Below are 18718 nucleotides of genomic sequence, written 5' to 3' on the forward strand. Positions count from 1 at the left end.
GCTCTGTGCACTATGGGACTTAGCATCTATGGTCATCAGTCCCCTAGAACTTAGAACTACTTAAAACTAACTAACCTGAGGACATCACACAACACCCAGTCATCACGAGGCAGAGAAAATCCCTGACCCCGCCGGGAATCGAACCCGGGAACCCGGGCGCGGGAAGCGAGAACGCTACCGCACGACCACGAGTACACAACTGAAGTGTTACATTTTCGAAATACTATAGCTATCTGCCATTACGAGTAGAGGATTGAAATTTCATTTAACATACCCACTAGCAGGTGCTAGAGCAGCACAGTGTCACTCATCTGCAGGGTGTCGAGGGTCGCTTCCTGCAGGCAACTAAGGATCTGTCACAGGTTGTGTCCGTACACGTACATTTTTAAAGGGCTCAACAATGGTACGTGGGTCGCACAGTGGTTTTTGCCCAACTGGAAGGTGTTGGGTGATTTGCCGTTTTATTCACACGTGTCAATGTCGCACCCCTACGTCATCAGGTCACAGGGTGGGGCGGAACAAGGAGGGTCAGAAAAACATAAACGCTCATTGCTGCTTCGGATCACGTTTAAATTTCGTCGAATGGTTCTGAGCAGTCCATAGTGGTTCCATCCTGCACACCAGAGCAAGAATTGCTCTTGCGCTTCACTCCAAAGGAGTACAGACCTTAGAGAAGGGTTGACTCATCCGGGGGGCGTCGGCAGTGTCAAAGGATGTACCGCGAACTGTCCATTTCGACCGCGAAATATGTGGGAATCAAAGCTTCGAGAGAAAGGGTGGTTTCATTGACTTCCTTCATGCCTGCCCCTGAGACCTTTCCGCGTGGATTGTGAGCAGCGGTGTGTCTGAAGAGTTCTCCTCCGCCATCCTTTAATAACACAGTGGAGTTTTAACTCAGGATGTCACGGTTCTGACCACCATCGTAGAGGCGTCGGAAGAAGGGGTCAACTGTGGGTAAGAGCGGGTGTCACGACCTTCTCGTCGTGTGACGCGTCCACAGTGGCGTTGGGCAGGAGTGTGGTGAAATTTCGTGCCACTGTGACATCATTAACCCATGTTACAGCTCACATGAAATTCTGAGCACTGGTCTTTTTTCTGCATGTGTCAACACCTTGCTGTCTGAAGCGTCGCCGAGCCCGAGTGTGAAGTTTCGACGCTTTTGCACCATTAAAGAGGAAGGTTGTAAGCACTTTTGAGCCAAATTTCAAACTTATGCATCGCAATGGGAGACAATTACAGGTATTCGAAAAGTGGGCCTTTAAGTTTGATGCGCTATGTACTAAGGTCAGTTTGAATTTAATGCAGAATATAAGTATCGTGCTAACACTGACTTACGCTAAGGATAACACACACACTCACACGTGCCCGAGGGAGAACTCGAAACTCCGACGGGGAAAGGGGGGGGGGGGGGGGAGGAGTGAGGGGAGCAGGCCGTGCGAACTGTGGCAAGGCGCGGCTGAGGATAGTGTACTGAACAACATAACATTAGTGTTTACTTTATTTGCAGACTAATAATTATAGCTGTCAGGAGTAATATGTATTTAGATTGGTTAGTACCTCCAAATATAATGGCAAGAGCAAGCCATTAAAAATTATTTTCCCCCTGGGCGGCAGGTAAGATGGTGAAGTGTGTGCAAGTTTAGTCTACAGTATAGACTAACTGTAGGTGTAGTCCACTTAGTAGTGCAGTTACGCCCGTGCAGAGAACATTAGGTGGTAAATTATGCGATGTGATTGCGGGAAGACTGTGATGGAGAAAAGAAAAATAACCAACACATTGATGTGTGTACAAGTTAATGTACCACAGAAATTATAAGAATATGTGCACTTATACGTGTTACACCCTGTATGAATAATGGGCGTTTGTTTTAATTTGAGAGAAATAAATATCTCGAAAACAAAGCATCGTACGAAAAAATTGTTCTACGTGATAAGTTGCTATTAGTAAAGGGGACATGTGTCTGTGCTACAAATGGCCACTTCATAATCACCCCTCCTGCGTCGCCAGGGTCACCTCTGCATTTTCAAATGCGAACTTCCCTCCTCCTCCCCCCCCTCCCAAATTTTTATTGCACGTTCGGATTTTACGCCAAAAAATAGCTGCGGTTTACTTAAACCATTGTTTTCCATTCGCTGTAATCGGCTAATGTTAAGTGTTCCTGTTTTTGCAATTAAGAAACGACGCATTTGATTCTACAGTTCATGTACGATGTAAATGTAAACCTTTCCGTTCTAACGGTTATTTGTGTTCGAAATTTACTTTATTGTTGCAAATTGTACAGTATTGTATAGTAGAATACAGTTAGTCGCTTCAATGTCTGGTTAGAAACCACATTTCTCGCGGTCTAGGAACAACGATGTAGATGTAACAGTTTTCTGTTCCCATCGAGAAGCTTGATTTCGGAGAGTCCCCTTGCCTCTCACCATTGGAGTTTTTTTTTTTTTTTTTTTTTTTTTGTTTGTGGTTTTAGGGCGCAAAACTTCTATGGTCATTAGCGCCCAGCCCGTGACGTAGAAAACAGGAAAAAAACGAAATTTAAAATCAGCAGCAATGGGAACAAAGTCATAAAATTTGAGAAACTAAAGGCAGAAGGAATGCTTAAAAATCCACTATAGAAAGGGGTTGGTTGTCCCCCAAAAAAAAAGGCTTCAAATGACTGACGTCATTTCACTGTCACTAATAAACTGTAGAACGCGGTCAGCTGAGCGCGTGTCATCTGCTAAAATCGACGAGAGATCGGGCGATAGCTGTAGATGGGAGCGTAACGGATTAAAATAGGGGCATTCAATTAAAAGGTGTCTGACCGTCCACGGCTGAGAGCAGTGGGGACAGAGTGGGGGAGGATCACCGCTTAAAAGATGTCGATGACTAAAAAGACAGTGCCCTATCCGGAGTCTAGCTAAAATTACCTCCTCCCGACGACGCGATCGGGAGGAAGAGGTCCATGCGCAAGGAAGGGCTTTCACTTCCCGCAATTTATTATGGGGAAGTGTTGACCAATGCGCATGCCATAAATGAGCAACTTGGCGACATAAACCGCTCCGTAGGTCGGTAAACGGAAGAGACTGAATAGCTGGCCGAGGAAGAGAGACTGCAGCCTTGGCCGCTATATCGGCCGCCTCATTTCCACAGATACCAGCGTGTCCTGGGAGCCAGAGGAACGCCACTGAGACGCCCCCCAGGTGGAGCAAGCGCAGACAGTCCTGAATCCGGTGGACCAGAGGGTGCACAGGGTAAAGAGCTTGGAGACTTAAGAGAGAGCTGAGAGAATCTGAGCAGATTACGTACTGTATCCGCTGATGGCGGCGGATGTAGTGGACAGCCTGGAGAATAGCGTAAAGCTCCGCAGTATAAACCGAACACTGGTCGGGAAGCCGAAAGTGATTTGGGGTGTCGCCAACAATATAGGCACCCCCTACACCTAACGATGTTTTCGAGCCATCGGTGTAAATAAATGTGGCTTCCGTCATTTGTGCACATAGAGCAGCAAATGCCCGACGGTAAACAAGTGTAGGGGTACCATCCTTGGGAAATTGACATAGGCCTCTGAGCAAGTCGATCCGGGGACGGAGCCAAGGCGGTGCTGTACCCCAAGTTGTCAAGAAGGTTTTAGGAAAGCGGAAGGAAAGGGAATAGAGCAGTTGACGGAAGCGGACTCTCGGGGGTAGTAGGGAGGAGGAGCGGCCTGCATACCCGACATCAAGGGAGGCGTCGAAAAAAAGGTCATGGGCTGGATTAGCAGGCATGGAAGACAAATGGCTAGCATAACGACTCAGAAGGACTGCCCGCCGATTGGATAGCGGAGGTTCAGCAGTCTCAGCATAAAGGCTTTCCACAGGGCTGGTGTAAAAAGCTCCAGACACTAAACGTAATCCACGGTGGTGGATAGAGTCGAGACGCCGAAGAATAGACGGCCGAGCAGAGGAGTAGACTATGCTTCCATAATCCAATTTCGAGCGCACTAAGGCGCGATAGAGGCGGAGAAGGACCACTCGGTCCGCTCCCCAAGAGGTGCCATTCAGGACACGGAGGGTGTTAAGGGAACGCAGACAGCGAGCCGAAAGATAGGAAACGTGGGAGGACCAGCACAGTTTTCTGTCAAACATAAGACCCAAGAATTTAGCGACGTCGGAAAACGGAAGGTTGACAGGACCTAGATGTAAGGAGGGCGGAAGAAACTCCTTACGTCGCCAAAAATTAACACAAACGGTCTTACTGGGTGAGAAACGGAAGCCGGTATCGATGCTCCACGAGTGGAGGCGATCGAGACATCCTTGAAGACGTCTTTCAAGAAGGCTGGTCCGTTGAGAGCTGTAGTAGATCGCAAAATCGTCCACAAAGAGGGAGCCCGAGACATCAGGAAGGAGACAATCCATAATTGGATTAATGGCAATGGCAAACAGTACAACACTCAGCACGGAGCCCTGGGGTACCCCGTTTTCTTGGGAGAAAGTACGGGATAGAGTAGTGTTCACCCGCACCCTAAATGTGCGCTCTGCCATAAATTCGCGAAGAAAAAGGGGCAGCCGGCCTCGAAAGCCCCAAGAGAACAGTGTGCGGAGGATGCCTGTCCTCCAACAGGTATCGTATGCTCTCTCCAGATCAAAAAATATTGCTACCGTTTGGCGTTTCCGGAGGAAATTGTTCATGATATAAGTGGAGAGAGCAACAAGATGGTCAACGGCAGAACGATGTTGTCGGAATCCGCATTGGGCTGGTGTTAAAAGACTGCGGGATTCCAGCCACCAAGCTAAACGGTAATTCACCATACGCTCCAAAACCTTACAGACACTACTCGTGAGAGAAATGGGGCGATAGCTAGAGGGGAGATGTTTGTCCTTTCCAGGTTTCGGAACGGGAACGACAATAGCTTCCCGCCATCGCCTGGGAAAGGTACTGTCAGTCCAAATGCGATTATAAAGGCGAAGGAGGTAGCGCAGGCTATGGGTTGATAAATGCAGCAACATTTGGACATGGATACCATCCGGTCCTGGGGCGGAGGAGCGAGAAGAAGAGAGTGCATGTTGGAGTTCGCGCATGGAGAAAACAGTATTGTAGCTTTCGCGATTTTGAGAGGAGAAAGCGAGATGTCGCAATTCCGCTGCACGTTTCTTCGGGAGAAACGCTGGCGGGTAATTTGAAGAGCTCGAAATCTCAGCAAAGTGCTGACCCAATGAGTTAGAAATTGCGACGGGGTCCACTAAGGTATCATGCGCGACAGCGAGCCCAGAGACCGGGGAGAAACTAGGCGCGCCTGAGAACCGTCGAAGCCGACTCCAAACTTCCGAGGAGGGAGTGAAGGTGTTAAATGAGCTAATAAAGAATTGCCAGCTTGCCTTCTTGCTATCGCGGATGACGCGACGGCATCGCGCACGGAGCTGCTTATATCGGATACAGTTGGCCAAAGTTGGATGGTGACGGAAAATGCGAAGAGCACGTCGCCGCTCACGTATTGCGTCACGGCATGCCTCGTTCCACCAAGGAACTGGGGGGCGCCGGGGCAATTCGGAGGTGCGTGGTATTGAACGTTCCGCAGCTGTGAGAATAACGTCGGTAAAATGTGTGACCTCATCGTCGACGCTGGGAAAGCGACGGTCATCGAATGTCGCTAGAGACGAAAAAAGTGTCCAATCGGCTTGGGCAAACTTCCAGCGTCGCGAGCGCATATATGGCAGTTGAGGCTGCAGTCGAAGGACACATGGAAAGTGGTCACTCGAGTGTGTATCATCAAGGGCGAACCATTCGAAGCGCCGGGCTAGCGGAACAGTACCGACCGCAAGGTCCAAATGAGATAAATTTGCCGTGGAGGCAGATAAAAATGTGGGGACCCCAGTGTTGAGGCAGACTAGATCCGCTTGGTGGAAGACGTCTAGCAATAGTGAGCCACGTGGACAAGGATGTGGAGATCCCCAAAGCGGGTGGTGGGCATTGAAGTCCCCAACCAGCAAATAGGGGGGTGGAAGCTGATCAAGAAGATGAAGGAGATCAGCTCGTGCCAGTGGTGTAGACGATGGAATGTATACCGTACATAGAGAGAACGTGTATCCAGAAAGGGAAAGACGGACGGCGACAGCTTGGAAGGGACTGTTTAAGGGGATTGGGTGATAATGGAGAGTATCATGGAGCAGAATCATGAGTCCTCCATGGGCTGGAGTGCCTTCAACAGAGGGGAGGTCATATCGGACGGACTGAAAATGAGGGAGAACAAAGCGGTCATGGGGACGCAGCTTTGTTTCCTGAAGACAGAAGATGACCGGCGAGTAGGATCGTAAGAGGATCGACAATTCATCCCGATTGGCGCGAATGCCGCGGATATTCCAGTGGATAATGGACATAGGGTCAACAGAAAATGGAGAAACGTGACCAAGGGCGCTGTCAACTCAACGACTGCTCAGAGCTTGCGACCGACAGCATGGAATGGCATTCAGTCGAAGGCAGAAGATCCTGATCCATAGGTTGGTCAGGAGCAGCTCCTGCCACCAACGATCGGCCAGTTGACCGGCCACCAGCAGTGCGCCTCGGCGACACGGAAGATGGCCGAGGGCGATTTCCGCCAGGTGGTGCTGTAGTTGGGACACGCCTTGGCGGAGAAGGAGAGGAACTGTGTTTCTTCGTAGCCTTCTTGGAGGTATGATGTTTAGATGAAGGAGGAACCGATGGTTGTGAAGTTGCAGTACGTAAAAACTCTTCACGAGAATGCTCTTTTTTCGAAGACTTGGCGTCTGACTTTTGGGCTCGAGATTTAGCAGAACCCGACGAAGGGTGAGCCATAGAGTGGGCAGGCGAAAGTGGTGAGGTTGAACGGGCGATCTTTGCGCTGGCCGATCTGACGACCGTGGTACTAAATGTGAGGTCGCAAGTCTGCGTGGCCGCCTCCTTTGTTGGCCGAGGAGAAGCAAGGACAGTGCTGTATTTTCCTTTCTGAGGCACGGTGGGCTGTCGACTGGCGAGTAACTTTCGAGCAGCAAAGGTCGACACCTTTTCCTTCACTCTTATTTCCTGGATGAGCTTTTCATCCTTAAAAACGGGGCAATCTCGAGAGGAAGCAGCGTGGTCACCCATACAGTTGATGCAGTGAGGGGATGGAGGTGGACAAGCACCCTCATGGGCATCCTTGCCACACGTAACACATTTGGCCGGATTGGAACAGGACTGGCTGGTGTGATTGAACCGCTGACATCGATAGCAACGCGTAGGGTTTGGGACATAAGGGCGAACGGAAATTATCTCATAGCCTGCTTTGATTTTTGATGGGAGTTGAACTTTGTCAAATGTCAAGAAGACAGTGCGGGTTGGAATGATGTTCGAGTCAACCCTTTTCAAAACCCGATGAACAGCGGTGACGCCCTGGTCAGACAGGTAGTGCTGAATTTCTTCGTCAGACAATCCATCGAGGGAGCGTGTATAAACGACTCCACGCGAGGAATTTAAGGTACGGTGCGGTTCCACCCGGACAGGGAAGGTGTGGAGCAGAGAAGTACGCAGCAATTTTTGAGCCTGGAGGGCACTGTGTGTTTCTAACAACAGGGTACCATTCCGTAATCTGGAACAAGACTTTACAGGACCCGCAATTGCGTCGACACCTTTCTGAATAATGAAAGGGTTGACCGTGGAAAAGTCGTGACCTTCGTCAGACCGAGAAACAACAAGGAACTGTGGCAACGATGGAAGAACCGTCTGTGGCTGAGACTCAGTGAACTTACGTTTGTGAGCAGACATAGTGGAAGGTGAGGAAACCATTGCGGAAGAATCCCCCATGATTACCGGCGTCTCCGATGGCGCGCTCCTCCCTTGTGGGGGCCCTCACCGAGGGCACACCCGCCTTAGGTGATTGTTCACACCTCAGGTCACACCTCCCGACAAACGGACGGAGGGACCAATCGGCACTTTCGGAAGGTATCAGCTCGGGTAATCACCCCTCCCTGGGCCTGGCCTTTACCAGGGGGTACGTACGTGTCCTACCTGTCTACCCGGGGCGGGGAATTACGCGTTACCCCGTCACCGGCTACGCATGGAAGTGCGTGGGTCGGCCTTCAGACACGCACAGGGAGGAAGAAAGAGAAAGGGAAAGGAAAGAAGAGGGGGTCTCAAACGCCGCAGCGGAGAAAAGGGTAAAGAGAAGAGGTAAGGAAAAGAGAAGGACAAAGGAAGGAAGAAGACATACAAGCAAGGAAGAAGAAGAATGTGGTACATTTACAAGCGTCCGTCTCCGGACGTAGGCGCAAACCATACTCCCAGAGGGGGAGAAAGTGAAGGAAAGAACCAGAGGTGAGGGGGGGGGGGTGAAGACAGGGGATGGGGAAGGATGCGGAAAGGGAAGGTATGCAGCCCGGAAAGGAAGGAAGGCCACATTAGCTCGGGGCCCCGTGCTCGCTACGCACGTATCCACAAAAGAGTTGTGGATCCCCTGGGGGGTCACCATTGGAGTGCTTGCTTTTCGTGAGTCCCCTTGCCTCGCACTATTGTGATGTTAGACTGCGGTGTGTAACGATGGCAGGTGCGTCTGTCACTATCATTTCATAGACATTTTACTTTATTACAATGGCTGTGGTTCGTATTACGCCGGCAGTCAAGTAGAGGCCAGCGCGAGAGTTGCGGCGGTTGGATGGAAACACACACCAAAATCAGTCACCATAATGGGGGAGGGGTCCGAGGGTGCCACCGTAACCAAGCATCCCGATGGTTTGAGGACTCACAACACTCAATCCCGTAAGGAACAGAAAACTACATTACTATGCTAGCAGCTTATTTGCCACAAATGTCAATGTCTAGCCATTATATTATACAGTCTCTTTTGCAAAACTCTAGTAACGTCCGAACCATCAGAGCACAAAAGTTTTACATTTACGTCGTAAATGAATTGTAGAATCATATGTGTCGGTTCTTAATTGCAAACACAAGTACACGTGCTATTTGTCGATTACAGCGCCATCTGCCACGAATGGAGAACAAAAAAATGGCTCTGAGCACTATGCGACTTAACTTCTGAGGTCTTCAGTAGCCTAGAACTTAGAACTAATTAAACCTAACTAACCTATGGACATCACACACATCCATGCCCGAGGCAGGATTCGAACCTGCGACCGTAGCAGTCGCGCGGTTCCAGACTGTAGCGCCTAGAACCGCACGGCCATCCCGGCCGGCAAATGGAGAACAATGGTTTGTGTAAACCATACGTATTTTTTTTTTGCCGTAGACTCCAAAATGAAATAAAAATGGGGTTCCCATTGGAAAATAAAAAGCTGAACCCGCCAGCGTACGAGGGGTGGTTATGAGGTGGCCAGTCGTAGCGCAGACAGATCTATCTTTCCCTAATGTTAATTTTGTGCTTGGAACATTTTTTGTATGATGCGTCGCTTTCGAGATATTTAGTTGTCTCATGTTAAAACAAACACCCTGTTTACATATCCAAAGTGAACGATGCCTCCTATGCAAATTTCTGTTGGTAACTGTGATGACAGATGTGATATTACAGGGTTACAAAGGCTAGCCGGAAAGTTCTGAACTGAATGCTTTGTAAATGATTTTCCAACACTGTAAAACTACAAATCGTATGTTAACAAAGCACCATAAAACAGTTTTAAACGTAAAATTATTTTCTAATTATCTTTACTATAGTGTTATCAGGTATTCTTCAGTTTTTGCACATATTTTTGAGAACCAAAACGAGTGTTCGGCGCTACACATTGCTCTAATAGCCCGATTAGAATAAAGTTACGATTCCTAGGATGAGTGAGTTTTAGCGAAGAGAGTTTTGATCTCGATATATGTCATAGGACGCAATTGTCTTCAGGCTCTGAGATGAATATAATGGCAGATACCTTTGGAAACGTCGAATGAGGTGCCGCAGTTCTTGATACACTGGACTTGCGTTCAGGAGGAACGTGGTTCAATTCCAAGTCTGGCCATCCAGATGTCGGTTTTTCGTGATTTTCCTAAATCGATCAAGGCAAAAACCGAGATAGATCCTTCAGTAACTCACAGTCGCTTTCCTTCCCCGATCAGGCTCGTCTTCCGTCTCTGATGATCTTCATACACTGACGGAAAAAAATCACAACGCCAAGACGGTGTAATGAGACATAAACGAAAGCTGGTAGGTAAGTTTCTACGTATGAAAGACGATGTCCATTCAGATTTCGCACCAGTCGCATAAGAGTAGCGCTAGTAGACGAAGCAAATCAGGTGTTGTGTAAATAATCACTGTAATGGTCGTGAGCGTTAGTTACCTTTGAGACTGGACGTGGTGAGTTGATGTTAGTCAAGAATGCCTTGATGGCTATAAAGACGCCGTTATCAACACATCACAGTCTGCACTTGGTCGTGTAATAGAGCTACGAGAAGCTGGCTGTTCCTTGTGCAATACTGCAGAAAGACTTGATACCCATTGCACACAATTTCTTACAGCGGTGGTCAAGAGAAAGTACGGTCTGAAGAAGACCGGCCTCTGGACGGCCACGTGACACTACCAAGAGGGAAGACGATTCTGTTCGGCGTATGGCTCTAACGCATTGCACTGCATCTGCAGTACCAATCAGCACAGCAGTCGGCACCACGAGGACACAAAGAACTGTTACAAATTGGTTACTTCAAGGAAAGCTCCGAGCCAGACGCCCAGTACCGTGTATTCCACTGGCCGCAAACCACCGCCATTTGCGACTTCAGTGATGTCAAGTGAGAGCTCACTGGAGGGCAGGGTGGAGGTCTTTTGTATTTTCTGATGCAAGCTGGTTCTGCCTCGGTGACAGTGATGGCCGTGCGTTAGAAGGAAGCCAGTTGTGAGCCTGCAACCAACCTGTCCGCATGCTAGACACACTGGATTTACACTTAAAGTTACATCTACATCTACATCTACATCTATACTCCGCGAGCCACCTTACGGTGTGTGGCGGAGGGTACTTATTGTACCACTATCTGATCCCCCCTTCCCTGTTCCATTCACGAATTGTGCGTGGGAAGAACGACTGCTTGTAAGTCTCCGTATTTGCTCTAATTTCTCGGATCTTTTCGTTGTGATCATTACGCGAGATATATGTGGGCGGTAGTAATATGTTGCCCATCTCTTCCCGGAATGTGCTCTCTCGTAATTTCGATAATAAACCTCTCCGTATTGCGTAACGCCTTTCTTGAAGTGTCCGCCACTGGAGCTTGTTCAGCATCTCCGTAACGCTCTCGCGCTGACTAAATGTCCCCATGACGAATCGCGCTGCTTTTCGCTGGATCATGTCTATCTCTTCTATTAATCCAACCTGGTAAGGGTCCCATACTGATGAGCAATACTCAAGAATCGGACGAACAAGCGTTTTGTAAGCTACTTCTTTCGTCGATGAGTCACATTTTCTTAGAATTCTTCCTATGAATCTCAACCTGGCGCCTGCTTTTCCCACTATTTGTTTTATGTGATCATTCCACTTCAGATCGCTCCGGATAGTAACTCCTAAGTATTTTACGGTCGTTACCGCTTCCAATGATTTACCACCTATGGCATAATCGTACTGGAATGGATTTCTGCCCCTATGTATGCGCATTATTACATTTATCTACGTTTAGGGAAAGCTGCCAGCTGTCGCACCATGCATTAATCCTCTGCAGGTCCTCCTGGAGTACGTACGAGTCTTCTGATGTTGCTACTTTCTTGTAGACAACCGTGTCATCTGCAAATAGCCTCACGGAGCTACCGATGTTGTCAACTAAGTCATTTATGTATATTGTAAACAATAAAGGTCCTATCACGCTTCCCTGCGGTACTCCCGAAATTACCTCTACATCTGCAGATTTTGAACCGTTAAGAATGACATGTTGTGTTCTTTCTTCTAGGAAATCCTGAATCCAATCACAAACCTGGTCCGATATTCCGTAAGCTCGTATTTTTTTTCACTAAACGTAAGTGCGGAACCGTATCAAATGCCTTCCTGAAGTCCAGGAATACGGCATCAATCTGCTCGCCAGTGTCTACGGCACTGTGAATTTCTTGGGCAAATAGGGCGAGCTGAGTTTCACATGATCTCTGTTTGCGGAATCCATGTTGGTTATGATGAAGGAGATTTGTATTATCTAAGAACGTCATAATACGAGAACACAAAACATGTTCCATTATTCTACAACAGATTGACGTAAGCGAAATAGGCCTATAATTATTCGCATCTGATTTATGACCCTTCTTGAAAATGGGAACGACCTGCGCTTTCTTCCAGTCGCTAGGTACTTTACGTTCTTCCAGCGATCTACGATAAATTGCTGATAGAAAGGGGGCAAGTTCTTTAGCATAATCACTGTAGAATCTTAAGGGTATCTCGTCTGGTCCGGATGCTTTTCCGCTACTAAGTGATAGCAGTTGTTTTTCAATTCCGATATCGTTTATTTCAATATTTTCCATTTTGGCGTCCGTGCGACGGCTGAAGTCAGGGACCCTGTTACGATTTTCCGCAGTGAAACAGTTTCGGAACACTGAGTTCAGTATTTCTGCCTTTCTTCGGTCGTCCTCTGTTTCGGTGCCATCGTGGTCAACGAGTGACTGAATAGGGGATTTAGATCCGCTTACCGATTTTACATATGACCAAAACTTTTTAGGGTTCTTGTTTAGATTGTTTGCCAATGTTTTATGTTCGAATTCGTTGAATGCTTCTCTCATTGCTCTCTTTACGCTCTTTTTCGCTTCGTTCAGCTTTTCCTTATCAGCTATGATTCGACTACTCTTAAACCTATGATGAAGCTTTCTTTGTTTCCGTAGTACCTTTCGTACATGATTGTTATACCACGGTGGATCTTTCCCCTCGCTTTGGACCTTAGTCGGTACGAACTTATCTAAGGCGTACTGGACGATGTTTCTGAATTTTTTCCATTTTTGTTCCACATCCTCTTCCTCAGAAATGAACGTTTGATGGTGGTCACTCAGATATTCTGCGATTTGTGCCCTATCACTCTTGTTAAGCAAATATATTTTCCTTCCTTTCTTGGCATTTCTTATTACACTTGTAGTCATTGATGCAACCACTGACTTATGATCACTGATACCCTCTTCTACATTCACGGAGTCGAAAAGTTCCGGTCTATTTGTTGCTATGAGGTCTAAAACGTTAGCTTCACGAGTTGGTTCTCTAACTATCTGCTCGAAGTAATTCTCGGACAAGGCAGGCAGGATAATGTCACAAGAGTCTCTGTCCCTGGCTCCAGTTCTGATTGTGTGACTATCCCATTCTATACCTGGTAGATTGAAGTCTCCCCTTATTACAATAGTATGATCACGAAACTTCTTCACGACGTTCTGCAGGTTCTCTCTGAGGCGCTCAACTACTACGGTTGCTGATGCAGGTGGTCTATAGAAGCATCCGACTATCATATCTGACCCACCTTTGATACTTAACTTAACCCAGATTATTTCACATTCGCATTCGCTAATAACTTCACTGGATATTATTGAATTCTTTACTGCTATAAATACTCCTCCACCATTGGCGTTTATCCTATCCTTGCGGTATATATTCCATTCTGTGTCTAGGATTTCGTTACTGTTCACTTCCGGTTTTAACCAACTTTCCGTTCCTAATACTACATGCGCACTATTTCCTTCAATAAGAGATACTAATTCAGGAACCTTGCCCTGGATACTCCTGCAGTTTACCAATATTACGTTGACTTTTCCTGTTTTTGGTCTCTGAGGACGGACGTTCTTTATCAACGATGGTAAGCCGTCAGGTATTTTATCGTTTCGCCCAAGGGGGGGTCCCTCTAACCTAAAAACCCCCGTGTGCACGCCACACGTACTCTGCTACCCTAGTAGCTGCTTCCGGTGTGTAGTGCACGCCTGACCTGTCTAGGGGGGCCCTACAGTTCTCCACCCAATAACGGAGGTCGATGAATTTGCAACCATTATAGTCGCAGAGTCGTCTGAGCCTCTGGTTTAGACCCTCCACACGGCTCCAAACCAGGGGACCGCGATCGACTCTGGGCACTATGCTGCAGATATTAAGCTCAGCTTGCACTCCGCGTGCGATGCTGGTTGTCTTCACCAAATCAGCCAGCCGCCGGAAGGAACCAAGGATGGCCTCAGAACCCAAGCGGCAGGCGTCATTCGTTCCGTACTGATGTGCGATTTCTAATGTCACCAGCAGGAGAACTCTCGTGGTTATCCCACGCACCCTGTCTGCAAATTTGTAAGTCAGTCTGGTGATCCGGCCAATTGTGCTGCCATTTATGAACAGCATTCCAGTGGGTGTTTTCCAACAGGATAACGCTCGCCCACATACCGCTATTGTAATCCAACATGCTTTACAGAGTGTCGAAATATTGCCTTGGCCTGCTCGATCAGCAGATCTGTCTTCAATCGCGCACATAAGGGACATCACTGGACAACAGCTCCAGCGTCATCCACAAACATCATTAACCGTCCCTGTATTGACTGACCAAGTGCAACAGGCGTGCAACTCTATCCCACAGAGACAGACATCCGGCACCTGTACAACACAATGTATGCACGTTTGCATGTTTGCATTCAACATTCTGGCAGTTACACCGCTTATTAATGTACCTGCATTTCACATTTGTAATGGCTTATCTCGCGCTTACATTAAACTGTGATCTTGCAATGTTAATAACTTAAATATGTTACCTAAGCAATTATATTCCCGAACTTTCGTTATTCTACATTAATTATTTTTTGGTGTTGGGATTTGTTTCCGTCACTGTATTTCAAGATAAAAGCCTCTGACGTGTTTCAAACAGGCTGTATCAATATTTATTTGAAGCTCAATTTTTCAAATCATCTGTGAAATGCATTATCTCTTTGATATAAGTTTCAAAACAATTAGACACTGGCCTCATAGCTCTTACTGGCATTAGAGGCACAAAACAATCCCACCGAGCGCATGAGTCAGTCGAATTCTGTCGGTCACCCTGTCCGCTTGGTAGGTCCCTGAAGTGAAAAGTCTATTATACCGAGCTCTTGTCGTGGAAGCTGTCATTCTGCGGCGTGTCACTAGTGGTGCACGTGCTACCTAAGGCTGGTACTTAGTGCTGTGTAAAAAGCTAGAAATAATGTAAGGGAGCATAATCCACGCATGCCCGCAACGACTATGTCTCATTCTGTGAAATGTGTCGTATAGGACTCGCCGACTGTGAGATCAGAGGTTTTATTCAATTTTTGAATGGTTACTAGTTGAAATTAGCATAAATTTACTGTCAAATAAAAAAAGTGCACGGTGATACAGTAGTGTACTAAAGCAATGAAAGAAAGTGGTGTGAAATATTCAACAATGGACAAATAAATGTGAATGACAAAATTCGACCCACACTTCCATTAATCATTGCAGATCATTTGAACAATCAAATGAATAACGAAATCCCGCAAGAAAGACGCGTAAACGTTGACACATTTCTTTCCCAAATATTTTTCTTTCCTACTTGGTTCAACTTAGTCCGAACATCTAGGCGTGGCAATCTTTGTACGTGATGGATTCGTCACCAGGTGAGTGATGAACACAAAACACGCAGAATGGCTGCAGCAGTGACATATCTGACGCGGTATTACGCAGATGTAAATGCCTTTTATGACTTCCTTACTCTTACCGCGGAACTTCAAATTCTGTCAACAAGAAGCTTCTTGGAAACGGTTTTTAGGATTGTAAGGGTGTTCTCGTGTTGGATTTAGTGCCAAAAATCACTACAATCAGTGCAGATCGAAATTGTAACACCCTAAAAAACTACGGAGACAAATTAGAGATAGTGGAATACAAGCTTGCGATATTGTGCTTCTTTGCGAAAATGTCAGTTCTCACAGAACTGCATATACCAGAGGCTTACTCGATCAATTTGGATGGCAATTTTTTAATCACCCACCTTACGGACCTGTCCTTGCTCCCAGCTATTTTCCCTTTAACACGATGCTCAGATAGTAATTCCTGTCTGGGAAAGGTTTTGAGGTGATGCCGAGGTGAAGAATGCAGAGAAGCAATTGACTTAGTTGACTATCGTTTGGCGACTAGGATATGGGACAAATAATAAAATAACAAAGAGGAATAAAACAAACTTTCATTGCAAAAGTGGCCTGCTTTTGTTAAGAAATATAGTTCTGAAATTCATGCAAGCAAAACGCTCGTTACTTCGTGGATTACTTTCGTATATGATTTTTTCTTCTCCTTTTGGACCCAGGAACTTCCTTCTGACGTTTATGTCTGACATACAGTTATAACTCCGAAGACAGTTCGTTTTTCTTCTTCAGAGAATATGAGAGGTTCCATGCACTCTTTTACATGTCACCTCTCATTTTCATCAATTTTATTAATGTTTTATGTCATTGCATTGTGGTAAGAGGCCGAATAAGGTTATTGTAATGAGAGTATTTGTACTGAGAGCTCACAAGATACTTTTCACTTAATTTCTGTGCATGTTGGGTTACTTCCCTGGGTGGCCTGTGCGAGGCGAGCACCGGAGGACGCGGCACACTGCGTTTCCGGTTCGGGGCTGCACTTCCGCGAATGTTGAGAGGGTCGTACATCAACGGGCTTAAGCGTCTGACGGAACGACTGACGTCGGTCGAGTTTCGCCTATTGTATGCGGGGCGAAACGACCTGCGAGACGTCCGAGTGTCGCCACAGTTTATGTGTTCACCATTCTGGGGCGTCTTGAATGAAAACTGCTGGCGGTGACTGAATGTATTCTCCTCATGATTCTGAGAATACTTGTGGACCGTGCCCTGCTGGGCGCGATTGTCTGGCGCCAGATGTCCGGTGGTCTAGGCATGTTGTTTTCATAGTCGGTCAAACGGCAAGTTCAGTGCCCTCAGCTGAATAGCAGAGGGCCGACCGGTGTGGCCGAGCGGTCCTAGGCGCTACAGTCTGGAACCGCGCGACCGCTACGGTCGCAGGTTCGAATCCTGCCTCGGGCATGGATGTGTGTGATGTCCTTAGGTTAGTTAGGTTTAAGTAGTTCTAAGTTCTAGGGACTGATGACCTCAGAAGTTAAGTCCCACAGTGCTCAGAGCCATTTTGAATAGCAGAGGCATGATTGGTTAACATAAACTGAGGCTAGCTGACGTCATAAAGCCCTGCCAAAAATTGGAGGGAACGGTCGCTATTGGCGCTAAAGATGTTCTGAGACAGTTTGGGGGAATTTTGGAATCAGTACTGAATGCTAATTCGCTGTTCTCGAGGGTAGTGGGGAGTTGAGCAATGTTGGCATCGCTCTTACGTTGTGCGGGCGCAGAGCATTCAGGATCGGATCTTTGTTGGATTCGGACGGTCTTGCGACTTGTCGAACTTTTTCGGCAGAACTTAGAATTCTCGGACAGCCTTCGAGGCCAGGGGTTGAAACAGAGTTATTGCACAGCAGAAGTCAGCGCCTACATCATCAGAACGCTGCCTCGACGATCTGCTACAGATTTCATGATTGGTAAAGTATTTTGCGGCTCCGGCATTGAAGGACCTATCAATATTATACTGAAGTCCTCAACAGCATGCGCGCTCACTCTGCTACAAGTCCATCTTACTTTTTTCTCCATGTGATCCCATTTGAGCTCTCACTACTAATCGCGATACTGCAATATAGTCGGGAGAGTAATATTTGATTCATTAGGACCTCCAGTCATTTTCGTCAATCTATTGCATCACAGAGAGTAGGAGCCCCTTGTTCTCGAGCCAACTCTTATCCTCATAATACACTCCTGGAAATTGAAATAAGAACACCGTGAATTCATTGTCCCAGGAAGGGGAAACTTTATTGACACATTCCTGGGGTCAGATACATCACATGATCACACTGACAGAACCACAGGCACATAGACACAGGCAACAGAGCATGCACAATGTCGGCACTAGTACAGTGTATATCCACCTTTCGCAGCAATGCAGGCTGCTATTCTCCCATGGAGACGATCGTAGAGATGCTGGATGTAGTCCTGTGGAACGGCTTGCCATGCCATTTCCACCTGGCGCCTCAGTTGGACCAGCGTTCGTGCTGGACGTGCAGACCGCGTGAGACGACCCTTCATCCAGTCCCAAACATGCTCAATGGGGGACAGATCCGGAGATCTTGCTGGCCAGGGTAGTTGACTTACACCTTCTAGAGCACGTTGGGTGGCACGGGATACATGCGGACGTGCATTGTCCTGTTGGAACAGCAAGTTCCCTTGCCGGTCTAGGAATGGTAGAACGATGAGTTCGATGACGGTTTGGATGTACCGTGCACTATTCAGTGTCCCCTCGACGATCACCAGTGGTGTACGGCCAGTGTAGGAGATCGCTCCCCACACCATGATGGCGGGTGTTGGCCCTGTGTGCCTCGGTCGTATGCAGTCCTGATTGTGGCGCTCACCTGCACGGCGCCAAACACGCATACGACCATCATTGGCACCAAAGCAGAAGCGACTCTCATCGCTGAAGACGACACGTCTCCATTCGTCCCTCCATTCACGCCTGTCGTGACACCACTGGAGGCGGGCTGCACGATGCTGGGGCGTGAGCGGAAGACGGCCTAACGGTGTGCGGGACCGTAGCCCAGCTTCATGGAGACGGTTGCGAATGGTCCTCGCCGATACCCCAGGAGCAACAGTGTCCCTAATTTGCTGGGAAGTGGCGGTGCGGTCCCCTACGGCACTGCGTAGGATCCTACGGTCTTGGCGTGCATCCGTGCGTCGCTGCGGTCCGGTCCCAGGTCGACGGGCACGTGCACATTCCGCCGACCACTGGCGACAACATCGATGTACTGTGGAGACCTCACGCCCCACGT

Source organism: Schistocerca americana, chromosome X, assembly GCF_021461395.2.
Source record: "Schistocerca americana isolate TAMUIC-IGC-003095 chromosome X, iqSchAmer2.1, whole genome shotgun sequence".
In the NCBI taxonomy this organism is placed as follows: domain Eukaryota; kingdom Metazoa; phylum Arthropoda; class Insecta; order Orthoptera; family Acrididae; genus Schistocerca; species Schistocerca americana.